At 41.1% G+C, this 14447-nt stretch overlaps 1 protein-coding gene across 2 annotated transcripts in view; it reads right to left on the minus strand.

Annotated features, from left to right (window-relative positions):
• LOC132818787 (fibroblast growth factor 10-like) overlaps positions 1 to 14447 on the minus strand; it is a 121042-nt gene that overhangs the window by 44052 nt on the left and 62543 nt on the right. The gene's annotated exons all lie outside the window — the stretch shown is intronic.

The raw sequence follows: 14447 nt of genomic DNA on the forward strand, positions 1-14447 counted from the left end.
AACCTTTGCTTTGTGATTGAAGACAAGAACCATTGGAATAAGCAGATAAGTTAGTGTAAGAGATTATGAATTGTTGATAATTTATTTGAATTCAAACATCGTGGTTTATGATTGAATGTTTAACTGACATTGGTGATGCTGACTTCAGTACAATAAAAGTAAGAACACCAACAAGGACTCCCTAAAGATGACATACAAACAGAATGTACGCACATTAGCAAATCCAGAAATATCCAAAGGCACTTTGTCAATTCTGTCATGCAGGAGGAAGGTATAAAGAAGACATCAGAGGTAGGTTCTTTACACAGAGAGTTGTGAATACATGGAATAAGTTGCCAGTGGTGAGGGTGGAAGCAGAGTCACTGGGGACATTTAAGCGACTGCTGGACATGCACATGGATCGCAGTAAGTTGAGGGGTGCATAGGTTAAGGTACTATATTTTACATTAGGATTAAGTCTTGGCACAACATTGTGGGCCTTAGGACCTGTTCTGTGCTGTACTTTTCTATGTTCTATGTTCTAGGACCCTCAGCCAAATCCGACCTATTACCCATGCTTCCACCCTTGCTCCTTCCTATCACTCAAACAGAATGATCGGGTTCCCCTTGTCCTCATTCTTCATCCTACCAGCTTCTGCTTTCAAAAGATCATTCTCTGCCATTTCAGCCAACTCCAGCAGAACATCAACACCAAACACATCTTCCGCTCAGCACCACGTCTGCATTTTGCAGGGATCATCCCGCCTGGGACACCATAGTCCATTCCATAACTACCAATACCACTCCCCTCTCCAAGGCACATTCTCATGTAACTGCAGAAGATGCAACACCTGCCCCTTCACCCCATCCTGCCCACTATCCAAGGGATTAAACAGTCTTTCCAGGTGAAGCAGCATTTCATCTGTACCTCCTCCAATCTTGTGTATAATATTCACTGCACCCAATATGATCTACTCTACATTGGGGAAACCAAACCCAGACAGGGTGACTACTTTGCGGAACACCTTGGTCTGTGCGCAAGCATGGCCCCGACCTTCCTGGATCTGCTCATTTAAACCCAGCACCCTGCTCACATGCCCACCTCTCTGTCCTCAGCATACTGCAGTGTTCCAGTGAATCACAGCACAAACTGGAGGAACAACATCTCACCTTCAGACTAGGCACTTTATAGCCTTCTGTACTTAATAAAAACCAAAAGCATGGTGGCTCAGTGGTTAGCACTGCTGCCTCACAGTGCTTGGGAGCAGGCCAGGCAGCATCCAAAAAGCAGGAGAATCGACGTTTTGGGCATGAGCCCTTCTTCAGGAAACTGAATTCCTGAAGAAGGGCTCATGCCCGAAACTTCGATTCTCCTGCTCCTTGGATGCTGCCTGACCTGCTGCGCTTTTCCAGCAACACATTTTCAGCTCTGATCTCCAGTATCTGCAGTCCTCACTTTCTCCTCACAGTGCTAGGAACGCAGGTTCAATTCCAGCCTTGGGTGACAGTCTGTGTGGAGTTTGCACATTCTCCCTGTGTCTGTGTGGGTTTCCTCTGGGCGCTCCAGTTTCCTCCCACAGATGTAAAATGTGCAGGTTAGATGAATTGGCCATGCTACATTGCTCAGAGTGCTGGGTGCATTAGTCGGAGGGAAATGGGTCTGAATGGGTTACTCTTCAGAGGGCTGGTGTGGACTTGTTGGGCTAAAGGGCCTGTTTCCACACTGTAGGGAATCTAATCTAATCTAAAGAAAAGTTGCTGGAAAAGCTCAGCAGACCTGGCAGACATTCTGAGGAAGGATCACCGGGACACGAAACATTAACTTTGATTTCTCTTCACAGATGCTGCCAGTCCAGCTGAGCTTTTTCAGCAACTTCTGTTTTTGCTTCTGAACTTGATATTGAGTTCAACACTTTTAAATTGTGAACCAACTCCCATTTCTTCCCTTTATTTTAGTTTGTTATCACGTCCTCCCCACTCCCCAATCCATTTATTGTCCTTTCAGGTGTGGCAGGAGACACACCATTGTTCTGTTAATCTCACATTCTGCTCACTTAATCTGAACTATCAACATCTTTTCTGATGATTCATTCCTGATGATGGACTCATGCTGATACGTCGACTCTCCTGCTCCTTGGATGCTGCCTGACCTGCTGTGCTTTTCCAGCACCACACTCTTGACTCTGATTTCCAGCATCTGCACTCCTCACTTTCTTCTATCAATGTCTTTTCTCCATCAACCACTACCCCCACCTCCCATCACAAATTATAGCGTAAATGCTAACCCTCCACATTTCATGTCAGCACTGATGAAGAGCCATCTAGACTCGAAGTGTTAGCTTGCTTTCTCTCCATGGATGCTGTCTGACCCACTGTGATCTCCAACATTTGTTGTTTTAAATGCACAACTAGTTTTAGGTAAAGCAAGATGCCATAAACGGCAGCAAGATGTTTAAAAATAAAATATATATGCACATGATTTCAGGCCTTTATCTGATACAACAGTTATCAATTGAAAGTAAATCCAACAATTTTCCACAACTCCCTCCATACCACTCTTTAAAGCTGTGTTCAGGTGGCTGGGAACTAAGTAATAGCCCCAGTTTGGTTCTCAGATCTAAACTTCTGATTGACATGCCTTTTCAATTACTTCACAGTTTGTTCTATAATAAATTGAGGAGGTTCACTTTAAAGATAGCATTTTATGTTGACTTTGCATTTACTGGTAATGGCAGTGGCTAGCACCTTTGATCTATTCTCTGCTGGTCTTTGCATTAGCTTTTGATACAGAGGGGGAGGGGAGCTGACTTCTATTCAATGAGCTCTACCCTGTAGTGGCTGCTCTCATTATTAAGGCGTCACACTCTTATGTGTCAACAAGAGACTTAATTAACTCTGTTGGCTCACCTACAACCCTATACTTTTCTAATTTCTTTGTCTTCCATTGCAATCATCTTGTGGAATTTGGACTATTGTTATACTTGGACATGCACATTTCCAAAGTTAATTTTAATCTCATGCTCTTCCTTGGTCAGTAAATGTACAAAGGCATTAAGCAGAAACAACCTGGCTGGTATATTCTATTTACTGCCCTTCCCCTCTTGAAGGTTGATTGGTAGGGCATGATTCCATTAACACTTTAACCCATCAATACCCTGTCAAAATGGCAATTCTTAAAGTGCAAACCTATAGTCAGCATGTGCTAATTCAGTATTTCACTACAACTGTGATAACCGAGTCTAGTCCTATTTTCATTTCATATCAACACATGCTATTTCCAACAGTGTGGTACGAATGGAATAGAAGAAATAAGCTATATGCTGCTAGTTTAAAAAGAAAATATATTAATACTTATACTGTGATTTATTAGCTGAAAGACCTTCACTGTTATCAGTTTTGTTTGGCTTCATTTCTGCCATTAAATTTTTACGATAACTACATTTATTGAAAACAAATACACTAATATTGATATTATAAAAGGATGCAAAATTGGAACCATGGGAATGTGAAAAAAATAAAAGGAATTTAGGTCCTATCAAAGCTTGTACAAAGCATTCTAACTGGCCATTCTTACATACAACTACAATGTGAACATCCTATATTTTAATCTGACATGTTGTCTTTTGTTTTAACTGTTATCCTTGGGATGTGGACACTAGGGAAACATTAATGCCCATTTCTACTTACGCCAAGGGTGGTGTGGGACTGGATGAGTCAGATATGACCTCGACTTCGCAATGCTGACACATGCTGACATTCTTGAATCAGCTTATACTTGTCCATTTCTCAGTCACCCTGTCTCTGATTATAAGTTCCAGCAGCTTCCCCAAAACTGACGGTAAATTGACTCATATCGTTGAAATATTTGAGGAGTCACTAGCATGGTGGACAGGGAATATTTAGTTCAATTTAATTCAATTCAAATCAATTCAAATTTTATTGTACATTATGGAAATAATTGTGGCTACATTACCCGTTCATTGAAAATCACATATAGGAGAACTATTAAAATCAAAAAGATAAAAAGAATCTCAGTAACATAAAGAGAAGATTTCCAGTTACATCTGGAGAAGATGCAGTCATTTTCTCATGAACAACTCCCATTGTTTCCTCCAGTTTGACATTCAGTGGAATATTTCTCAGATTATTGCATGATTGAAGTCATGGGGCAGGTGGAAGTTTCAAAGAACCACATGCAATAGTTCAACATTAGTCTGATATATATATTTCCTAATCTGTAAATAGTAGCACCATTATTTATTCACATGCATATATATAAACCTCATTGAGATTTATTGGTAGCAGCAGTGGATTTATCTTTATGTCACTGAGAGTAACATTGAACAGTGTGTGACTCTGAAGTTCCGAAATGCAGATGGCACTGCACAACAGCAGGGATATGAGCAGCCTGTCACCAATTATGTGGAAGCCACATTATAGCAGTGAAAGAAGAAAGGGTTGCAATTATGAAGGGTATGCACGTGTGTTGAGGAGATTGTTTGATATTGAAATTTCTGCCCTGCTTTGTTGCACAATTGTTGGTACCACTTCCTGGATTGTCCATTTTTGCCTGCTGCAAGTGGTTTTCTCACATATGGATAAAAGATATGACAAGAATTCAAAACAAATGAACAGTGTCTATGACAGAAATGTTTTGTTGACTGTAGGACTGCTTTATTTGGGGACAATGGAGTCAAGTAAGTTCAGAATTTGACTGCTAGCTAGGTGCACTGATTTAATTTAACTGAAGAAGCAAGAATGAGAATATCAGGCATGCAGAGGCTTGCAGCCTGGTCACTTTATTCCCTTTTGTCCTCATGTTGCTTTTCCTTTGAAGAGTTTCAATCTTGTTTCTGTGTAGTTTTGAACATAGTACTCTTGCATCTTGAAGGTAACTTTAATCTCTTTTGGTATCCTGGCCACATCTTCAACAACACAATTTTTTGGTTCATGGCAGCTCTTGCGGTCAGGTAGATTTGATTGTATTTCTCCTGCACACCAGGAGCTGGATTCCCAAGAGAGTGTCAGCAGCCAGATGACCACTGGGGAGATTTTTGTGTCCATACACCAGCCACTCAGAGCTCTTGTGGTGCAGTGCTGGTGTCCCTACCTCTGAGCCGGGAAGCCTGTGTTCAAGTCCCAACTATTCTAGAGGTGTGTGCATTGATGGAGAGGAGTATCTTACAGTTCATAAAGAGTCCAGAGTAATCTGGGAGAGTTTACATCACTTCAAGTGTGTAAAAGATGACTTATGAGACCTGTGGGAATCCAGTGAGAGCTATAAAAGATGAACATTTGCACATTGTAGTCTGGCTGACCTCAGACCTGGCTGGTTGACAACAAGATTGCACATTTAGTGGCAGGAAGCCACACTTGGAATTGATGTGGAAATGAGCCCCAGTAGTCAATGAAAGATGGTCCTTGCAGACAGTTGGAGATTTTGGCTTTCAGTGTGATTGAGGGGGAATGGGACTGGGGAGACCCAAGAGACCCTGGGGACAGCACTCATGCTTCTCTTGGTATGCTATGAGCTCTAAAATGAAGTGCTGCCAATTATCTGACAGTGTATGACTCTCCCTAATGGTGTGTAGTATACTGGCATATACCTGGCAAAAAAAAATCACTTTATTATTGTTAATGAGTATTTAAGCTGACAATAGATTTTTATTGAGATTTTACTTTGGTTTCATACCTATAGGTCCAATTCAAACAAGAACCTGAATATTGAACACTTTAGCTCCTGTACCTCATTAATGTCTTTTGTAGCCACACTAGATTTTCCCACATAGGGAGTCAAATAGCAAACATGTGTTCAAGCACTCACACAGGAAGCATTTCATTTTCTGCAAATCATGACCACAAGCCACTTTTAATGAGTTTGAAAAGGATTTAACTTTGCTTTGTAGCAGTTTTACCAAACTGTAATTCACAAACAATAGATCTTTAGAATCAGACCATTTAAAATCAGATTTCTGAAATATACTGCCAGAGGAGGTGGTGGAAGCAGGCATGTTAGCAATGTGTAAGGGGTATCTTGATAGATACATAAACGGGAGGCAAACAGAGAAATAGAAACTGCTTATGGACAATAAGTAGCCAAGTGCTATTTCTGTGCTGTATTGTATTGTATATTAATAAAAATTAATCTCCTATTTTATTCCCTTTCTGCCTAGATTTTTGAATGTTTTTAGGGCTTACTTTTATATAGAAACTGACCTGTTGCAACAAAGTTGATAAAACTACAGGATAATTCATTCCAGAAATTAAAATCTAAAATTAATCTTAGGATTTTCAGTGACTTTACTTTTGCCCTGAGAATGAGAAGTTCTCAATTGGAGAAAGGCCAATTTTGACGGTATTAGGCAAGAACTTTCGAAAACTGATTGGAGGCAGATGTTCACAGGTAAAGGGACGGCTGGAAAATGGGAATCCTTCAGAAATGAGATAACGAGAATCCAGAGAAAGTATATTCCTGTCAGGTTGAAAGGGAAGGCTGGGAGTTATAGGGAATGCTGGATGACTAAAGAAATTGAGGGTTTGGTTAAGAAAAAGAAGGAAGCATATGTCAGGTATAGACAGGATAGATCAAGTGAATCCTTAGAAGAGTATAAAGAAAATAGGACTATACTTAAGAGGGAAATCAGGAGGGCAAAACAGGGACATGAGATAGCTTTGGCAAATAGAATTAAGGAGAATCCAAAGGGTTTTTACAAATAGGTTAAGGACAAAAGTGTAACTAGGGAGAGAATAGGGCCCCTCAAAGATCAGCAATGCAGCCTTTGTGTGGAGCCACAGAAAATGGGGGAGATACTAAATGAATATATTGCATCAGTATTTACTGTGGAAAAGGATATGGAAGATATAGACTGAAGGGAAATAGATGGTGACATCTTGCAAAATGTCCATATTACAGAGGAGGAAGTGCTGGATGTCTTGAAATGGTTAAAAGTGAATAAACCCCCAATACCTGATCAGGTGTACCCGAGAATTCTGTGGGAAGCTAGAGAAGTGATTGCTGGGCCTCTTTCTGAGATATTTGTGTCACCAATAGTCACAGGTGAGGTGCCGGAAGACTGAAGGTTGGCAAACGTGATGCCACTGTTTAAGAAGGGTGGTAAAGACAAGCCAGGGAATTATAGACCGATGAGCCTGACCTCGGTTGTGGGCAAGTTGTTGGAGGGAATCCTGAGGAACAGGATGCACATGTATTTGGAAAGGCAAGGACTGATTTGGGATAGTCAACATGGCTTTGTGTGTGGGAAATCATGTCTCACAAACTTGATTGAGTTTTTTGAAGAAGTAACAAAGAAGATTGATGAGGGCAGAGCGGTAGATGTGATCTCTATGGACTTCAGTAAAGCGTTCAAAAAGGTTCCCCATGGGAGACTGATTTGCAAGGTTAGATCTCATGGAATAAAGGGAGAACTAGCCATTTGGATACAGAACTGGCTCAAAGGTTGAAGACAGAGGGTGGTGGTGGAGGGTTCTGTTTCAGACTGGAGGCCTGTGACCAGTGGAGTGCCACAAGGATTGGTGCTGGGCCTTCTACTTTTTGTAATTTACATAAATGATTTGGATGCGAGCATAAGAGGTACAGTTAGTAGGTTTGCAGCTGACACCAAAATTGGAGGTGTAGTGGACACCAAAGAGGGTTACCTCAGATTACAACAGGATCTGGACCAGATGGACCAATGGGCTGTGAAGTGGCAGATGGAGTTTAATTCGGATAAATGTGAGGTGCTGCATTTTGAGAAAGCAAATCTTAGCAGGACTTATACACTTAATGGTAACGTCCTAGAGAGTGTTGCTCAACAATGAGACCTTGGAGTGCAGGGTCATAGCTCCTTGAAAGTGGAGTCGCAGGTAGATAGGATAGTGAAGAAGGCATTTGGTATGCTTTCCTTTATTGGTCGGAGTGTTGAATATAGGAGTTGGGAGGTCATGTTGCAGCTGTACAGGACCTTGGTCAGGCCACTGTTGGAATATTGCATGCAATTCTGGTCTCTTTCCTATTGGAAATTTGCTGTGAAACATGAAAGGGTTCAGAAAGGATTTACAAGGATGTTGCCAGGGTTGGAGGATCTGAGCTACAGGGAGAGGCTGAACAGGCTGGGGCTGTTTTCCCTGGAGCATTAGAAGCTGAGGGGAGACCTTATAGAGGTTTACAAAATTATGAGGGGCATGGATAGGATAAATAGACAAAATCTTTTTCCTGGGATCGGGGAGTCCAGAACTAGAGGGCATAGGTTTAGAGGTTTAGGGTGAGAGGGGAAAGATATAAAAGAGACCTAAGGGGCAATTTTTTCACACAGAGGGTGGTACGTGTATGGGATGAGCTGCCAGAGGATGTGGTGGAGGCTGGTACAATTGCAACATTTAAGAGGCATTTGGATGGGTATATGAATAAGAAGGGTTTGAAGGGATATGGACCAGATACTGGCAGGTGGGACTAGATTGGACTGGGATATCTGGTCGGCATGGACGGGTTGGACCGAAGGGTCTGTTTCCATGCTGTACATCTCTATGACTCTATGACTCTAATGCACATTAGATAATCCTTTTTGATTTGTAGGTCAGACAACTTGCATTTTTAATTTTTCAACATTGTTGAGGCCATAATTTTATTTCCAATACCATTTAGCTCAATGTGTTTTACTTGCTAGCATTAATTTTAAAATAGGAATTCAAATACTTGTGGGTTTTGTACATTTAGTTCAATTCATTCATACAATGTTTTAATTATTTTATGAATTTCGACATTGCTTTTTTTAATAATTCAAGAACATTTTGAGCTAGAGGGAGAGGTTGAATAGGCTAGAGCTGTTTTCCCTCGAGCATCGGAGGCTGAGGGGTGACCTTATAGAGGTTTATAAAATCATGAGAGGCATGGATCCAATAAATAGTCAAGGTCTTTTTCCTGGAGTGGGGGAGTCTGGAACTAGAGTACATAGGTTTAGGGTGAGAGGTGAAAGATATAAAAGAGACCTAAGGGGCAACTTTTTCATGCAGAGGGTGGTACATGTCTGGAATGAGCTGCCAGAGGAGCCAGAGGAAATGGTGGAGGCTGGTACAATTGCAATAGTTAAAAGGCATCTGGATGGGTATATGAATAAGAAGGGTTTGAAGGGAAATGGGCCGGGTGCTGGCAAGTGGGACTAGATTGAGTCGGGATATCTGGTCAGTATGGACGAGTTGGACCGAAGGCTCTGTTTTCATGCTGCACATCTCTATGACTCTATGATTCTATGACTTGACAGTTTTCATGATACATGTTACTTTCTTTCTAAATCATTGTAAGTTTGGAATCCAGAATGTTTTATCCTTTTGTGGTACCGGGTGAAACCAGCTATTCAAAAAAACAAAAGAACTGTGGATGCTGGAACTCTAAAATACTAACTGAAATTGCTGGAAAATTAGATTAGATTACTTACAGTGTGGAAACAGGTCCTTCGGCCTAACAAGTCCACACCGACCCGCCGAAGCGAAACCCACACATACCCCTACATTTACCCCTTACCTAACACTACGGGCAATTTAGCATGGCCAATTCACCTGACCTGCACATCTTTGGACTGTGGGAGGAAACCAGAGCACTCGGAGGAAACACACACAGACACGGGGAGAACGTGCAAACTCCACACAGTCAGTCGCCTGAGTCGGGAATTGAACCCGGGTCTCTGGCGCTGTGAGGCAGCAGTGCTAACCACTGTGCCACCGTGCCGCCCACAAAACCTCAGCAGGTCTGGCAGCATCTGTGGAGAGAAATCAGAGTTAATGTTTCAAGTCCAGTGACCTTTCTTAAGAACTGATGGTAGTTAGGAAAAGCTAAGTTTTTATGCAGAAAATAGGATAGGGATAAGGAGTAAATGATCGGTGGAGAAAAAAACTCGCAACATATATCCACAGTGCTGTGGCACTTTGCCTTGCAATCACAGAAGGTGTATTACTTCCCCACTCCTCAGTATCCCAAGGCCCCAAACACACCTGCCAGGTGAAACAGCACTTTACCTGCACTTCACTCAATAGTGCTGCTCACAATGCAGCCTCCTGTACACTGGGGAAATGAAGCATAGACTGACTGACTGCTTTGCACAACACCGATGTTCTGCCTGAAAAAATGACCTTGAAGTTCCAGTTGCTTGCCACTTCAACACACCACTGTGTTCCCTGCTCAATATCTCTGTCTCAAGCTTGCTGCAGTGCTCCACCGAAACTTAGTGCAAACCGGAACAATAACACCTCATTTTCCGAGTGGAAACACTGCAGCGTTCTGACTTAGTATCGAGTTCAACAATTTTAAGATTTGGGCACTTTACCCCAGGCTTTTCCTCCTACTACCACACAAGAGGCCTTGTCATCATAGGGGCGGCTGCCACACAAAAATACTGTCGTCCCCATTAGCAGCTATTCACTCCCCCAGTGAATGACCTTTAGCCACTCCTTTGTCTGTCCAAATGTGTTATTCTCTCTTTGGGCTCTGTCACCACAAATCGTTTACTCTCCCCATCGCTTCCCCACACCATTCTGTATAAACACCATGCTTCCCTAGATACCATTGGTTCCGAAGAAGGGTCACTGGACCCAAAAAATTAATTTTGATTCCACTCCACAGATGCTGCCAGACCTGCTGAGATTTTCCAGCAATTTTTGTTTGTTGAACCAGTTATTGATGTTTCACTATCGTATTTACATATGTAATTAATAGATGGATCTCATGCAGAAATTCTTAATCAGTGCATCTTGTTTCCAAGTTTTAAATTGTTTTAAGGATAAACAATTCAATTCTGGTCTCCTTCCTATAGGAAGGACGTTGTGAAACTTGAAAGAGTTCAGAAAAGATTGACAAGGATGTTGCCAGGGTTGGAGGATTTGAGCTATGGGGAGATGCTTAGTAGGATGGAACTGTTTTCCCTGGACTGTCAGAGGCTGAGGGGTGACCTTATAGAGGTTTATAAAATAATGAGGACCATTGGTAGAGTAAATAGACAACGTCTTTTCTCTGGGGTGGGGGAATCCAGAACGAGAGGGCATGGGCTTAGGGTGAGAGGGGCAAGATTTAAAAGGGAACTAAGGGGCAACTTTTTCACACAGAGGATGGTGCGTGTATGGAATGAGCTACCAGAGGAAGTGATGGAGGCTGGTACAATTATAACATTTAAAAAGCATCTGAATGGGTGCATGAAGAGGAAAGGTTGAGAGGGATATGGACCAAGTGCTGGAAAATTGGGTACTAGATTGGGTTGTGATATCTGATCAACATGGATGAGTTGGATTGAACGGTCTGTTTCTGTGCTGTACATCTCGATGTCTCTATGACTCTATGACAATTATTTGTCTGAAATATGTTTTATGCTCTGAAATTTGCACTTTGTTTTATCTGTTATTTATGGATCTAAGAGTCTGAAAGGGCTAATGCTGAGGATTGCCTTAAGCACCACCCACTGTGATGATGTCATATGGACTCAGGCAGGGCAACATCTTCGGATCTTGAAGGAGTAAGGCCTACCATCTGGGTCTTCCTCATGGTCCCTGTAACAATACCTGTCACATTAATGAAACTTGTCCATAGTTGCTATCATGTAACAAACTAGTTTTGAGCAGCTTTGAAGAGGAGCCAAACTGGATTTAAAACATTCAACCCTCTTTCTCTCTCCACAGATGCTGTCAGCCCTGCTGAGTTTCTCCAGCATCCTCTGTGTTTGTTTCAGATTTCCAGCATCCATAAACTACATCCTGTTTAAGCCGAGAGCCTTTTGTCTTAAGACTAGCAAATGCTTATCCTCGATGTGGTCTGCGCTGATCGCTACTCTGAGAAAAGGATGATGGCAGTAAAACAATGTTATGATGAGCATATAAAATGATGATCGGTGGTATGGACTGTTCATACATCATTACATACACAAATAAATACACTCTTGGGTATTCTTAAACCAGTAGACACTTACCATTCTTTTTACACTGACTAAAAGCAATGGAAATTATACAGTACCACATTGGATCTGAAGTGGTGGAAAAGATGCTCTACAAGCTGGTGGTGGCCTTACTGACCTGAAGTTACAGCTACCTCTTTCCAAAGTCTTGACATATTTGCAATTTAGTATACGACTTGGTTTTTGGTATCAACATCACTGCCAGTATGATATGGTCTGAGTGATTCTGTGTATGTCAGGTCATGTAACATACATCACAAAAACTGGATTCATGTTTAGACAGACATCTTGAAGTTTGTTAACAATGTAAACTATTTACACTGTCATGGTATCCCAGACTTTTACTTTGTCTGGCTTCTTATTGAGACAGATGTATTGAAGGTATTTTTATTTAATTAATTCACAGGATGAGGGCATCACTGGCTATGTTGTATTTATTGCCCATCCCTAATTGCCCAGAGGGCAGTTAAGAGTCAACCACATTGCTATGGATCTAGAGTCACACGTAGGCCAGACAGGATGACAGTTTCCTTCCCTAATTCTTAATTCCAGATATTTACTGAATTCAAATTCCACCATATGTCATTATCTGAGTCTCTGGATTAACAGTCCAGAGATAATACCAGCAGGCCATTGCCTCCCTGAGTAAGTTTAGCATTCACTATTTACACTGTTATGATCCTATACACTTACACTCTGCCTGGTTTCTGTTCTTACAGATTATTACTGTTTCATTACCTAGAGATAACTGACTGACTGAACACACCACACTGAGTCCAGTATAAAAAGATGGGAATGACTAAAAGCAATAATGTTGACACAGGAATGTTACATTTCATAATTAATTTGACATATAACTGTCTTAAAGGCATACAGCCTGTCTAGTCTGGAATCAATGCAATTCCACAATGGTATAATTCAGCAAGTTTAGATTCAAAATAATCTAGATAGCAAAATAAACGACTCTTTGTATTTTTTGTAAGGTATGTAGTAGACTGTAATTTTTCTTTCAGATGGTTCCAGTTCTGGTAGTGAATAAAAATAAAACTTTGCGTGGATTTGAAGAAAAAAGCATTATGCTATATAAATGTTACCTTGAGCTCACATATCCAAGTACTGTCCCATGTTGAATGAACTATGCAATAATGTTCACTTCTTTAATCTTAACTGACACAGGAAATATGAACGAAATGATAATTTTTTAAATGAAGTAGAGGAATATGAGTGAGTTTAAAAAGAAGTTGGTGTCAAAAACTTTACAAGTCACCTGACAAGATAAAGCAGTCATCACTTACACCTTCCTAGGATTTATAGTTATGAACAGTGGCCTGAGCAAATGGGCCTCCTTTCAGATGACTAAAAAAGATTAATAGATAATTATGAAAGATTTTAAGAAGTAATGTTGGAAAAATATTATTTCCAAGAATTAATAAATCAGTAACTGTACACATATTCTTAAAATATAAGAAAAATGATTAAGAGCGATTGTTTGAATTTCTTATATGACAGATTGTTAAGTTGCCAAATGCCTGACCAGAAATGGTGACAAATGCAATATCTATTAGCTTTCAAAATGGAAATGGAAAATAAACTGAAACGTTGGGAGATATGGAAATAGAGCAATGGAATTGAGCATTGATGTGATGAAAAAAAATCATTTTTACTGCTATAAATTCAATGATTCCTTTTTCTAAAGGGTATGTGGAGCAAAGCTAGGGAGGAGATAGCAGAGCCATTGGCCTGGATTTTTATGTCGTCATTGTCAACGGGAATAGTACCAGAGGACTGGAGGATAGCGAATCTGGTCCCATTGTTCAAGAAAGGGAGTAGGGATAGCCCTAGTAACTATAGGCCAGTGAGTCTGACTTCAGTGGTGGGCAAAGTCTTAGAGAGAATGGTAAGGGATAAGATTTATGAACATCTGGGTAGGAATAACGTGATCAGGGATAGCCAGCATGGTTTTGTGAAGGGCAGGTCGTGCCTCACAAACCTTATTGAGTTCTTTGAGAAGGTGACTAAGGAAGTGGACGAGGGTAAAGCAGTAGATGTTGTGTATATGGATTTTAGTAAGGCGTTCGATAAGGTTCCCCATGGTAGGCTAATGCTAAAACTACGGAGGTATGGCATTGAGGATACATTAGAGGTTTGGATTAGGAATTGGCTGGCTGGAAGGAGACAGAGGGTAGTAGTTGATGGATTATGTTCATCTTGGAGCGCAGTTACTAGCGGTGTACCACAAGGATCTGTTTTGGGACCATTGCTTTTTGTTATCTTTATAAATGATCTAGAGGAAGGACTTGAAAGCTGGGTAAACAAGTTTGCGGATGACACAAAAGTCGGTGGAGTTGTGGATAGTGAGGAAGGAAGTGGTAGGTTACAGCGGGATATAGATAAGTTGCAGAGCTGGGCGGAAATGTGGCAAATGGAATTCAATGTAGCTAAGTGCGAAGTCGTTCACTTTGGTAGGAATAACAAGATGATGGATTACTGGGCTAATGGTAGGCTACTTGGTAGTGTGGATGAGCAGAGGGATCTTGG

Source organism: Hemiscyllium ocellatum, chromosome 1 (assembly GCF_020745735.1).
Source record: "Hemiscyllium ocellatum isolate sHemOce1 chromosome 1, sHemOce1.pat.X.cur, whole genome shotgun sequence".
Lineage (NCBI taxonomy): Eukaryota > Metazoa > Chordata > Chondrichthyes > Orectolobiformes > Hemiscylliidae > Hemiscyllium > Hemiscyllium ocellatum.